At 42.3% G+C, this 14469-nt stretch overlaps 1 protein-coding gene across 5 annotated transcripts in view; it reads left to right on the top strand.

Annotated features, from left to right (window-relative positions):
• Positions 1 to 14469, top strand: part of KCNMA1 (potassium calcium-activated channel subfamily M alpha 1) — a 907067-nt gene that overhangs the window by 112445 nt on the left and 780153 nt on the right. The gene's annotated exons all lie outside the window — the stretch shown is intronic.

Here is a 14469-nt window from a genome sequence, read left to right as displayed (position 1 = left end):
TCCTTCCTTCCTTCCTTCCTTCCTTCCTTCCTTCCTTCCTTCCTTCCACCCTTCCTTTTTTCCCTTCTACCCTTCTTCCCCTTCTCCCTCCCTCCCTCTCTCCCTTTTTCCTTCCTTCCACCTTTCATTCCTTCCTTCCATCATTCCTTTCTTCCTTCCTTTTACCCTTCCTTCCTTCTTTCCTTCCTTCCTTTCATCTTTCATTAGAGGAGTCAACATCTGTCTCTTTTTATAATACATGTGATTCAACACTACTATTTGAAAAGCAGATTACGGTAACACAAATCCTATTTTCTCTTTGACTTCTATTGTAAAATAAGAGATGGGATTCATAAAATCATAGGATCGTGGGGGAGGGAGGAAAGGAATTTCACACCTAGATTCTGTGGGGAAAAAAACTTTTTCTTCTCTTAAATAAAGAAAAGGTTAAGAAGGTGTGTTTCTGAGGTACCACTGGGCCTTGCAGGACATGAGTATCCTTGCAGCATTTTCCACTCATAAGGTCTCCCTCCTTATAAGACTCTACCCAATGTTTTGTTTGGTTTGTTTTTTTTCCCCAGACTGTGAGAATTTTCTGATTGCTTGGGATAATATGGCTCAAAGTCCCAGAACTTAGCTCCTACCAGGACACAAAGGACTCCCTTCTCTTCCTCCCTGATTCCCCTTCCTCCTCACCCCAGCTCTTTGGCCACACTTTAAGGGGGACTTGGCACAGTATGTGTAAAGCCAAATTTACAAATCAGGTAAATTAGTGGGAATTTCTTCACCTTGGAAAATGTTTTTTTCTTTAACATTTCTACAGATAATGAACTCTCCTCATGTATTTAAAATATGATTCTCCTTGCCTAATCAATTCACATGCACATGAATTCACATTTCACATCAATTCAAAAAGTCACTCGGTGACCTTGGGCAAATCACTTAAAGTCCTCTGGGGCTCAGTTTCCTTATCTGTCAAATGAAGTTAGCCTGAATGATCTCCAAGCACTCATGCTCAATGCTTTACGACTTTTCTCTATCTATTGTGTGTCTGTATAAATGGAGCTAGAGAGCAGGACTGTAGTATGTGCTACTGTCTAATGTGTAAAAACTCCCTTAAATCCAAGAATTCAGGTTTGACTGAAAACAAGTTGAGGCTCTATTTCTCAACTCTGCAAGATCAAAATCGTGTAATATGGAACCTCCCCGGACAACTTAACATTTCCATTGATTTAGACACATTCCATTTTTACCTCCTGCAGATTGGAGCAAAGAGAAAGAGAGATTAACCCCCTAGAGACTGATTGCTAGGCTTGATCCCACCAATGCCTGGTGTCAGCTTAGACCTGGTATTTCAGGAGTGTGGCTCAGGCTTCCTCCTCTGCCATCAGTCTGCTGTTCCTCTCTGGGGCAGTGACAGCTGTGCTGTGTGGGTGAGGGAATGTTGCTAGGAAAACCGGTGGAGCTTGTATTTTCTGACGTGTGTGTTTAAATTAGCATCTTTAAATTCAGTTATTTGCAATAATTCAGCTTTAAAACTTCTCGACTGGGGAAGAGGAGGGGGGAAGGAGAAGGAGTTTGAAGAGGAAAAAGCAAAGCATTTTGGAAGAGTTTTTTTTTTTAAAAGTTAATAAGGAAAAGACTTCAGAGCTACATCATAGAATTTCATCCTTTCCTCCCCCACCCCACCCCACTAATGGGCCACCAGGTAGCAATAGACAATCCATTTGGAAATGGTGCCTTTACGTGTAAAATTATGAGCAAAACAGCATTCTTTGTTGCCCTAAAGATTATTACATTAATAATGATTATGATAATAACAATAACATCTTACATTCATATAGTGCTTAGTGGTAGCCAAGAGTATAAGGTTTGAACATCTGAAGGGAGATAGCTTGAGAGCTAGGCAAGGCTGCATGTATGGAGAAGGATTTAATTAATTGATTGATTCGGTTGGAGCCAGATCCACCAGCCAGTAGCTATCAGGAGCTCTAGGGGCTCATATGAATTACTGATTTAATTGTCCACCATATTTGTTGAATTGAATGGAAATTCCATTGAGGAAACTAGGTGGCCCATCGGAAAAAGAGTTGGACCTGAAGTCAGGAAGACCTGAATTCAAATTTTGCCTTAGACACTTACTAGCTATGTGACTCTAGGCAACTCACTTAACCACTCTTTGCCTCAGTTTCCTCATCTGTGAAATAGGAATAAGGATAACACTTACATCAAGGGGTTGTTATGAAGATCAAATGAGATAAGATCTGTAAAGTGATTTGCAAACCTTTAAGCACCACATAAATGCTAGTTAGTAATATTAATAATGAGGCGGTGGGCCTGTTTGTATATTATAATCTAATTGCATTTAACCTCAGAATATGAGAGTATGAGAAGGCATGGATGAGATGCACTCTGCTCTGATATAGATAATACTCATATTGATAGCCTTGTAGATCCATTATATATTAGAGTAGCAATGGGCAGCTAGGCAGTGCAGTTCATAGAGCACTAGGCTTGGAATCAGGAAGACTTGTCTTTCTGAGTTCAAATCCTACCTCAGCCACTTACTAGCAGTGTTAGCCTGGATAAGTCACTTAACCCTGTTTGCCTTAGTTTCCTCATCTGTAAAATGAGCTGTAGAAGAAAATGGCAAATCACTCCAGTATTCTTGTCAAGAAAACCTCGAATGGGGTCACAAAGAGTCAGACATGACTAAAATGACTGAACAATGACAAACATTAATGACTCTGTTCAGAAGGCATTTGCACAGGTGCCCTACCCCTGGTCCTATCACTAGACAATTCCTAGGTCAGCAGAAGTTGTTTTTTTTTTTTTTTGGTGGGTGGGGAGGTAGGTCCTTGAATAATAGGGCCTGAACTATTTTAAGTCATATGATATTCATCTGAGTTACAAAAGTTCTTGTTACTAAATTCTACTTCGATCCTAGCAAGCTAGTAAAGGTTCCATTGTATGGATTTGGAACTGATTGAATGATGACCCACAAAGAATAGTGATGAATGGATCAAATATCATCTTGGAAAGGAGGTCTCCGCTGAAGTGCCTCAGGGCTCTGGCCTTGTGCTAGTCAACTTACCTATCAATGACTTGGATAATGTTGCTAATTTGCAGATGTCATGGATCTGAAAAGGATAGCTCGTATGATGGACAATGGAATCAAGGTCCACAAAGATAATGCCAGGCAACAATGATGGGCTAACTCTAATAAGATTAAATTCAATAAGGAAAAAGAAATAATTAATGATAGTAACAGTTCATACTTCTGGAGCACTTTAAGGTTGGGAGAGCTCTTTATATATGTGATCTCATTTGGTCCTCACCATAAGCCATATGAGCTAAGTGCTGTTACCCCATTCATAGATGAAGAAATGGAGGCCTGGAGGCGTTAAATAACATGCCTAGGGTTACACAGCTACAAGCATCTAAGGTGAACATCATGTTATTTCTAAATTATACATTTGGGTTAAAAAAATTAGCTGAACAGGTATAAGATGGAGGAATTTGTAGCCAGACAACAGAACAGTTGATGTGAAACACAACAGCAACAACAATTTAAGAATTTTAGTGGGCTGCAAAATTAGTATGTCTTCAGTATGATGTAGCTAATGTAATTTTAGCCTGCAGTCATAGAACCTTAATGTCCAGAGTGGGCAACTGAGGGGCACAGTGGATAGAATGCTGGGCTTAAAATCAGGAAGACATCTTCCTGAGTTGAAATCTGGCCTCAGACACTTACTAGCTGTGTGACCCTGGGCAAGTTACTTCACCTTGCTTTCCTTAGTTTCCTCCTCTGTAAAATGCACTGGAGAAGGAAATGACAAACTATTCCGGTGTCTCCGCCAAGAAAACCCCAAACGGGGTCACAGAGAGTCGATCCCGACACTACCAGCTAGATAGCAAATGTCCAGAATGGAGGAGTGGTGATCTTGTAATGAACCTTTGTTAGAATACATCTAGAGAATTTATTCATAGGGCTCCATGTTAGGAAGAAAGAACACTGACAAACTGGGGCTGTTCTAGATAAAGAGCACCAGGTTAGTAAGTGGATTGGAAACAGAGCTATATCATGATCAGTGGAGAGAACCAAGGATGGTTGTCATGAAGAAGAAAGGGGGATGGGATTGTTGATTCTGGGCATTTGAAAGAAAGACTGTGGAAGAAGGATTATACTAATTATGGAGATCCCAAGGCAACAGAACAAATAACAATAGGTGGATGTTAGAAGAGGTGGATTTCCATTTGACATTAGGGGAAAACTTCCTACTGATTATCACCATCCAGGAGTGGAGAGGGCTGCTTTTAGAGGCAGTGGGCTTTCCCTCAAGCATCGGCTAGATGGCCACTAGTCAGGGGTGTTGTAAAAGGGATTGCTGTTTGAGTCTTGATTAGCTGGCGTGATCTTAAAAGTTGCTAGTATAAGATGTACAAAGCTTTTTACAAATATTATCTCATTTATCTTCACAACAACACTGTGAAGTAGGTGCTATTCTTGTCTCCATTTTACAGATCAGTCTTCCAACTCTGAGATTCTTTTAATATGGGACCAGAGACAGATTATGGTAGTTGTCTGAAGCCCATTGTGCCCCCCTCCAACCCGGCCTCACCCCAACTCTAGTTTGTTCATCAGATAGTTGGCTACCAGTTACTGAAATTTTTTGACCATAACAACCCAAGAAACAAACAAAAACACAAAGTGGCCTCAAGTCCTGTGTGGTCCCGTTCTGCTTCTAATACCAATGGTGGGAGAGTGATAATGAATGGGACAGAGGATGCTAAGAATCACAGAGTTCTTAAACAATCTACAAACAAGCATTACTTGATAAGAAAGAATTTGGGCTTCAATGACCTAATTACTGGAGTAATAACTGACGGGCTGGACTTCAGATTTTGACCTCAAAACATAAATGATTTCATAGAAAATGCTGGTGGAAAATAGTACTTGTCACTTGGCAAGTCAAAAATGTCCAAATGTATCTTGTTCAAACACTCATGCCAGGGTAGAGATGACCTGCTGACATTTCAACAGCAAAGGTGAGCAGGTTTTTCCCCCTTTCTCCTTTCCCAAAGTATGTTCCAAATGACTGAAAGCAAGGGTGATGCAGCACGTGTTCTGGTACAGTCAGCTCATTCCCCTGAGCATTTCTCTGGCCGGCTGTGTGGAAAATGTCAAAGTGCTCCCTTGGTTAGATTCCAGACGAAAGAATCTCCCATCTTACAGCTGTGTAAGGCCTACATGGAGTTTGATTTGAAGGGAATGGAAAGGTCATATAGGATTGGGACAAGTAATTGGAAGGAACCAATAATGGTGTCCAGTAACATTACATGAAAGATGAAATTGTTGCATGAGTAATCGAAATGCAGAGATGAGAGAACAGAACTCAGCATTTTCCATGATTAACTTTCTCATAGTAATAGTGTGTGAGGGTACATAGCAACAGAAAGATGATCTGGAGTGAGGAGTAGTTCTGTGGTTTAAAGCCATGATTGCTGTTTTAAAATTATCCCTCATTTTATTTCTACCGTTCTCCCATTGTTGAATCATTGGGAGAAGAAAGTGGATGGTAGAAATTGGTCCTCTTCAGTCACCTGTAGGGTGGTTTGGGTGTTGTGTGTGAAAAGAATTTTTCTATGTGATATGGAGGATACAAAGCCCTGTGATAAAGGGTCCCTTCCTTCATAGAGCTTAAATACATGAAAAAATTAGAAGAAATGCCGAGGGCCATCTCCAGTTGTTCTGATCAATATCTGGCCACTGGATCCAAATGGCTTTGGTCAGAGGGGAGAGTGAGGCTGGTTACTTTGCACAGCCCTCTCTCACTTACATCCAATTCACTTGCATGTCATGGCATCATCTCCCTGATGTCATGGTCTTTTTTGGGAATGAAGGACAGACAATAACAAGAAAAATTCCAGCTGACCGTAGAAGAATTGTCCAATGAGTACCAACCAGCAGGAAGTGCTATGAGTTCAGAATAGGGAGAATTCACAAGGAGCTAGAGCATTTGGGGAAGGCTTCATGTAAGAAGTGACTTGGGCTAAGCCTTGAAGGGTGCCATCATGGGGTCAGGAAAGTTTAAGAACTCTTGATCTAATTCAAATTCTTCATTTTGTAGAGGAGGAAAAGGAATCTAAGAAAGTTACATGATTTTCCCAAGTCCACGCGGGCAGTAAGTAATAAAGCCATAATTTGAACCCTGGACCTCTGATGGCAAATCTAGTATTCTTTCTACAACTATACTCTGCCTTTAGTCCAGAAAAGAATTTATGTTTGTCTTTGGTATGGCTTTTTATTTTTATTTTTTTGTAGCACATTTAACTTCCTAATTGTGTTGGTCTTTGGTTAATATTAAAACTCATCGGCATGCCCTTGGTTTGCACCAGTATTTAATGGGGTAAGGCAGCTTGGACTGACCTGTGCTGGGGTGGCAATGGAAAGTAAGCCGAGGGATAAAAGTTTATGGTGAGTAGCCTGCTAAGTGTTTAATTTACTTGTGGATCAAGGAGGAGAGACCTCATTTAGCTTACAGGAGTACAGCTGCCTCAAAAGATTCTGTGCCTAGAGGTTGTTGTTTGCTGTAGAGTGAAAGACTCAACATCCTTGGAGGTCCTGTTTAACTTAGAGTCCTGAAGGCCCTGCCCGGGGCAGTGAAGCACATGGCCATGGTTTAGGGTTGGCAATCAGAAAGCAGTGGTCACCATGAGTTCCGAGGCTGTACTTCTACTGGAGGCTCATTAGCCCCAGAGACCTTTCCTTAAGACCTATTTACATAGGTGTGGATGCTTAAGCTCCTTGGCAGATTTGGCATCTTGCTCAGAGGCCTGGCTCAGCAAGAGTATGCAAAACAGAGAGCATCACTCTTCAGAGGTACCTGATGGTAACCACCCTTGGCAAGTAGAGATTTACTTAAATAGTCCACGCTCCTACCTTTCCAACATGCACCAGACCATTTAGCAGTCTCTTTTTTAGTGAATATGGCATCTAAATATACTCGTTCACCTCTGGGCAGAACAAAAGGGGAGCAAGGCTTCCCTGAGAAAGGCCTGGGCTGATGGATCGGCCTTGGGAGGTACCAAAAGACTGGTTGGCATTTGCCCAAAGACCCAATGCTTGATGTTGGCCCTCGTCTTTTCCTCGGAGAGTTGATTGGCTGGTTTAGGTAACACTGCCTTCTCCAAGTTTGCTTGGAGGGGGCTCAGCTTAGGTCTGGTGTTTAGGCACAGCTTGGGAGATGACCTGGCTTGGAGGATTGGTGATAGGGACCCTTCCTGAAGCCCTACAGCCCACTAGGCCTGGATTGGCTTAATTCTCTATTTTATGCTTAGGGAGAATCACTGGGTTCCTTGTGACTTTAAGCTAGTGAAGAGGGAAAGCAGGCACCTGCATACATGAATGAAAATGAGCAAGAATAGTGTTTTTATAATATACTCAGCATTTTTACATTGTTATTATTGTTATTATTATTATTATTATTATTCACTCACAACAACTCTGAAATAGATAGGATAGGTATTATTGTCTCCATTTCTTTGGTGGGGGGTTGCCCTGTGACTGCACTGGGGAGGGGGACATTCCTGGTATTGAAACTTCCTCCATACATGTGGATTAGTAGCTAGATAACTTACAGTGTTTTAGTTATCTGGGGGTACCAAAAGGGGAAGAGGTTTGGCTTTGGTGATGTAGGGGCAGGCCTTGAACTTGGGTCTTCTTGACTCTAGGGCTAGCCTTCTGTCTATTGTAGTACATTCCCCTATTTTACAGATGAGGAAATAAAGGTTCAGACAAGTTAAATAACGTGCCAAAGAGGGTGGAGAGAATGGACGGGTTGGAGAACTTATGGGACTTCATATAGAAGCGTGCCATCTTTTTTCCTTACTAGATTGCAACCTTCTTGAGAGCAGGGGACCACATATTATTTATCTTTGTATCTCTCTTTGAACTTAGACAATGCCTTGTACATAACAGAAACTTAGTAGATGATTTTTGAGTGAATTAATCAATCTTTTGGGGCTCCTGCCCCATGGAAGGGGAAAGAAACACTCTGAAAAGAAGGGAATTGAAACTCAAGGGGAAGATAGAAACATCCCAGAGAGAAAAAAATTAAAGTGGCAGATGAAAAATAGTAATTACTCATTTAAGTAGTGCTTTATGTTGACAAAGCATTTTACATACATTATCTCATTTAATCTTCACAACAACCCTATGAGACAGGTAGGCAGGAAAGGAATTCTTTTCTGCCTCACCCCCTCCTTTACAAATGGAGAAACTGAGGCTCTGAGAAATGAAGGGAGGTGCCCAAGGTCACGCCCCAACCCAAGGCTCTGAGCAAGTCTGGTGTGTTCTTTTCACAACCCCACGCTGCGTCCCTTGGAAATCAGATTTCTCGGTTGTCAGTGGATGTTAGCCACCCCGTCTTCTCTTGGTTCCTTCTATGTAATTTTGAGTGGCTTCTCTTTAAATAATTTGGCATGAGGGGAAGAACTCTGGACTGGATTTCAGGGGCTCTGAGCTCTATCCCCACCTGGGCCATCAACCAGCTCAGTTACTTCTTGTCATGAAGCAGTTTTCTAATGTTTAAAATGAAAGGGTTTGACTAGTTCACCTTTAAGACCCATTTCGTATGTGTGTGTACGCACACGTATGTATACACATGTACATACAATTTAGACATATATGTGCACATACATATATACCTGTATATACACATGTGTATATATACGCATATGTCCATATATATATATATATGTAACTATGTATATACTTTCAATTTACTAAATCTGAATATATCACCTAGGTATGTATATACCCCATATATATACATGCATACATACACACACACATACATACATTTTCACCTCTCTTTCTCTCCCTCTCCCTTTCCCCCTGTCTTCCCTCCCTCCCCTCCCTCTGTTCCTCCCTTTCTTTCTTTCCCTCTCTCTCTCTCCCTCTTTCCCACTCACTCCCTCCCTCCCTCTCTCCATCCCTCCCTCCCTCCCTCCCTCTCTCCCCTTATAATGACCTAACTAAACTTGGGAAATGAAAAATATATGCTTACATATGACCTACTTAGTAAATGGAACCACATATCTGCACATACACGTATATGGTATACATATACATATACACATAATATACATACACGTATATGAATATCATTAGACTTAGCAATGGTGCAGTGAATTGTACCTGCCATCCCTATGTTCCCCCATTTGCCCTCAGAGTCATCCCTTCTAGCCACACTGAAATCACAGAGTGGAAACAACCTATTAGTAAAGGGAGTTTGCTGCTGAGAATTGTGAACTAGAAGGAAAAACTAAAAATTAGTGGAAAGATCTTCCTCCATCATCCAAACCCAGCCCAGCATTAAAGAAAGGCCTACATGCAAAGCAAGCAACCTGCATTTGGGAACAGCCCAGGCCCCGTCCCTGCCTGGCGCCCACCTCTTTTGCTGACATTCCTCCACTCTGGGGATCTAAGTTGCTTGGAGCATGTGGACCCCGTCTTCCCAGAGCTCTGCACCTCCATTCTGGCTCTCTGTAAATCGGCTGTATCTGGGGCTCAAAAGTCATAGACCAAGAGACACAGAGAACATTAGAATGCAGAGGGCTCTTCCATATCCTCCAGTCCAGCCGCCTTCTGCGGGAATGGTGGTGGCTACCCTGATGATATATCTTCCCTTGCCACTCCCCACCCAATACTTAAAGGACAAGAAGATGAAGCAGCAGCTAAAGGTGAATTTCACTATTCGCAGTATGGGTCTCCTGTGAAGGAGGGCTAAGCAGTCCCCTAGATAGTGTGATTGGAAAGGCCAGGTTCAAGTCATCATGTTCATCTGCTCAGTCAGTCAACAAGCATCGATTAGACGTTTAATACACGTCAGGCACTGTGCTAAGCACTGGGGGGTACAAAGACAGGAAAGATCAGGGACCCTGCCTTGGGGAGTCAAATTCTAATGAAGAAGGCAACACATGATATGTAACGTGTAAATGGCTTGGGGGCGGTGTCTTTAATTTGATAGTTAGAGATTAATTCCTTTGGAATAAAGCTTTAAAAATGTGAATACCCAGCAAACTCGGAGACTCCAAAACTCATCTCGTCACTGACATCTTAAGTGAATTCACTATGTAAAGGCTTTTCTCACAGGTCAGGGCAATGTCAGAGCCTGCCAAAGTTTCTCAGAAAGGTTGTGGAGGGCAAGGGACAGAAAGGGAAATAACTGAATGTCATTAAATTCAAACTTTTGCCATTAGTTGATTTTGGTGCTGGGTGAAGAACCCAGCAGAACCCAGCAGAAGCCAAGCCTAGCAGCTAGGCCAGGGATGAAGACCCGGGTGTACCTACATCGGGAGGTATTCTGCTTTACCTCCTTGGAAGAGGAAGGATTTGAGGGTTGGTTTACCAACACACTTAGGCAGGGTAACTACTGAGTGCATCAAAACTAATTTGAGTTTTTCTGACTTATTGTCCACAAACACTGACACACCATTTAGGCCCTGACCACATTCCCAACTATGTACCTTTCTTCTTCTGTCCTCTCTGCCTTGTGTGGTTTAATGAAAGAACACCACACCTGCGGTCAAAACACCCATCTTTAAATCCTAGTTCCCACCCTTGTTAACTGTGTGATCTTGAGCAAACTACCACTTCTTTGACACTCATTTTCCCTATCTGCAAAGCAGGGATAATAACTCTTGAATTCCCCAGCCAAAACAAAACACTTTGAAAACCCTGAAATGCTCCAAAAATGTGAGTTACTGTGGTTGTCAGTTACCTTTAAAATTCATCTCAAGTTTCACATGCTCTGGGAAGTCTTCCTTGTTGGGTCCAGTCCACAGTGATCTCTGGACTCCTACAATTCTGGGGATCTGGGCTATTCAGCTTTTCTTGTGTCTTAACCCCAATTAGACTATACATTCCTGGAAGACAAACACACCCTGTTTTATGCTTCTTCATATCCTCCTCAGCATGTTAGGTGGATGATCATGGCAAACTTTTTGGGAGACAAGGGAGGAGAGTCACCCAGGATAGGTAGGCACAGAGGGATTGTGATTTGCGGTATCAGAGGAATACTTTCACGGATAGGACCACAGATCTATTGGGGAATTGGCAGTATCTCTCTCAGTGTTCTTGATAGAGCCTTGATTGGTAAATGCGTATTGAGTCATTGATTTTTTCTAGTAGCCAAGCGTCCTGCTTGAGACCTCCATTTTACAGTTAAGTTAACTGAGTGAAGTGACTGGTGAAGTGACCTAATCAGTAGTTACACAGCTACTCTACTTTAGAACCCTACATATCACAAGTCTTCCCTGATTTATTCATGGTGAGTTTTTTGGGTGGGGGTAAGGAAAGGGGTCCTGGCCCTGTTGGTGTGAACCAATTGGAATTTCTGTCTTAAGGCCTTTGAACCTGTTTTGTCTCTCACTATCCATCTGTGTCAGCTTCCCCCCTCCCCCTTCAAAAGCTGCCCAGAAGGGATCTCTGTTTAGGCAAGAGCTGGAGAGGATGGAAATCTCTGTGTGTGCTTACCAAAATCCCACCTCCTTCCCCTTGTCCCTTTTCTTCTCTCTCTCTCATAACCCCATTAAATAAAATTTAAACAAAAATTTGGATTTTGCTTCATTTTGTGAGTGAAAAGCCCACTGCCCATTCTCTGATTATTCAGGGTCAGGGCTGAATGATTCCATAGGGATGAAAGGAAAGTCTTCATCCTTCATTAGTCTGAACATTTCCAGTATTCTTTGTCTTCTGTACCTCACTTGTCTCCATTTTTCTCTCATATAGAAAAGTAGCCTTCAATTATTGCTTTTTGATAACTTGATGGGTCCCTGGTGTCTCCTCATCAAATCATAGGACCGTTAGATTTAGAGCTGAAAGAGACCTTAGAGTATACTCCCCCCATTTACAAATGGGTAAATTGAGGCCCAGAGCCATTAAGTGACTCTCCTAAGGTCACATAGCTAGTAAAAGGCAGAGCTGGAATCCAACCCACATCTCTCTGAAAGCAGTGCCCAAACCTGAGTAAGGAATTCCACTCACTTCCAGTGAGAAGTTCAACAAATCTTATTTAATTTAATATACTTGAATAAAAATAATGGAGCATAAATTCATGGTTTGAAAAAGGTCTTCTTTTTTATTCTTTTCTGTATATTGAAATGTTTGTATATATTGGTTATTTCTAAGTTCATCGCAGTATGTGTGTGTATATATGTATGCACACACATAAGTGTATGTATGTATATTTAAAAATTCAGCCAGTGGCATGGAAAACTCAAAGAGAAATGAACCTAGTTAGGTGACAACTTGATGTGCATGTATTCTGGGGCAATAAGGCAGATGTCCCTTTCTTCTCTCCTCCCTTCTTTTCCCTTTTCTCTTTCTTATACACTGTGAAGATCAAGGCATCAGCTATCAGAGCTGTTATCCCCTTTTCTGAGGTGACAGCTGTCATTCAGTAGAGACAAAGGGCATCTCCAAACAGCCATTGGAGGAGGTGGTAGGAATGGGTGAGGGCTGGGTCCGGTAGAGAGCATAGACTGCAGAGAGGGAAATTTGTCTCCTGAGCCTAATAACCTCTTAGACACCAAATGAAGAAGCTGCCAAGTGTATCTTCACCCTCAAATCTTATTGTTCTTTTGAATGAGGCCAGATGTCTAGCTTGAAGCCTTGGTAGTTGAGTATACCTGGCTGTTTACTAGAACTAAGGAAAGGTGTGGTTGGTGTTCCAATGGAGAGGGAAATGAAACATCCAGATGTGTAATGAAATAAAAAATCACCATCATAGCAACAAACACATCGTACTTAAAGGTTGATAAATATTTTTTACATGTATTATTTAATTTGTTCCCATAGCAACCCCGATAGCTAGATGCTAGTATTTTCTTCATTTTACAGATGAGGAAACCGAGGCTGAAAGAGATTGCCCAGGATTGCATAGCTAGTAAGTGTCTGAGGCCGGATTTGAACTCAGGTCTTCCTGACTTCAGCTCCAACTGAGGTTTGTCAAAGATGTTCTAGGGCTCATTTTTTTTTTCCATGAATGAGCCTGAGCTATAGCAGTGGGAGGGTTATTCATGTTCCTTTGGCAGAGGGCGTGCATGAAAATCTTCAGGAGGAGAAGCCCCTTGCAGACATGTAGGCAAGGGAAAAGTTTGCACCCCCCCCAAAGTGGGAGCCAGAGTGAAATGTCGCCACTTGCTTTCATAGGAAGGCTCTAGGCTGGGGTGCTAGGTGGGTAAATTGATTTTTCAGCCTGCAGCGTTTCTAAAGATAGGAACGGATAGCTCCCCATTGGCATGGGGTCTAACAGACCATCTGTGAATCACAGACCTTTCATGAAACATTTATTGTGTCGCCCGCAGGAGTGCTGGGCATGCTGGCCTGGGTGCCAGGAGGGGAGGCTGTGCAGGGAGAGAGGGCTAATGCAATGAATATGAGTCAGCTTGGCTGCCTAACAACCGGGCTCCTCAATCACAGGCAGCATCAGAAAGGGGGGGGCGGTTCTGGCTGCCTTCTGCTCTAATGACTGCATATTCCTTTAATTTATGCTGCTCGCATGACAGCAAGGAGCAGATGAGCCTGGGGAAAATGCCTTCTCAGGGTGATCTGCACTCTCTGAGACCCCAAATCCCTTTCACTTGAGGCAATGGGTTGCTTGGATTACTAGCATTGGGCAGTTCTCAATGTTTACTCCTGTTTTGGGGCTGTTCTCTTGGGATTTCCAGAACACTACCTGGCTTTCCCCTCTTAGTACTTAGTTCCGAATAGTCCCTGTCCCAGGACTTTACACTGAGCAGGTCCTCAGTAAATACTTGATTCCTTAATGAGTGAATTGATTATTGTGCACCCCTGCCTTAGAAATTGGCATGTATGAATAGTTTGGGGTTTTCTTGACAGCCCTGTTGCTGTCCCTTATACACCAGGGTCACCCTCCTGAGAGAAGGAAGGTTGTCTTCTAAGAACATCGGGCCAAATTCAGCAAGATGAAACTTAATAGATACAAATGCCAAGGCCATCATCTGAAGATTTTTTTTTAGAGGCATCTAGGTGACATAGTGGATAGAAGACTGGGCCTTGACTTAAGACAACTTGAGTTCAAATCTCACCTCAGACGCCGTCTAGTTGGGTGACTCTGCCAAAGTTACTTAAGCTTTGTTTGCCTCATCTGTAAAATGGGAATAATCATAGCACTTAGCTCTCAGGATTGTTGTGAGGATCAAGTGAAATAACATTCATAAAGTGCTCAGCATAGTACTTGACACTTTAGTAGACTCTTAATAAATGCTTCTTCCTTTTTTCCCTTGGGGAAAAAAATCAGTAGCAGAATGGAGGATGGAGCGGTGGATAATAATGACTGAGAAAAAGATCTGGGGGTTTTAGTGGATTAGGTGTTTAGTGTATATGTCAACACTGTGACATGGTAGCCAAAAAAGAGAGAGAGAGAGAGAGAGAGAGAGAGAGAGAGAGAGAGAGAGAGA

The sequence above is a fragment of the Vombatus ursinus genome, unplaced genomic scaffold (assembly GCF_900497805.2).
Source record: "Vombatus ursinus unplaced genomic scaffold, bare-nosed wombat genome assembly UNPS02000749.1, whole genome shotgun sequence".
Taxonomy (NCBI): Eukaryota; Metazoa; Chordata; class Mammalia; order Diprotodontia; family Vombatidae; genus Vombatus; species Vombatus ursinus.
Note: the sequence above shows the minus strand (reverse complement) of the source record. Positions and strands in the feature narration are given on the sequence as shown.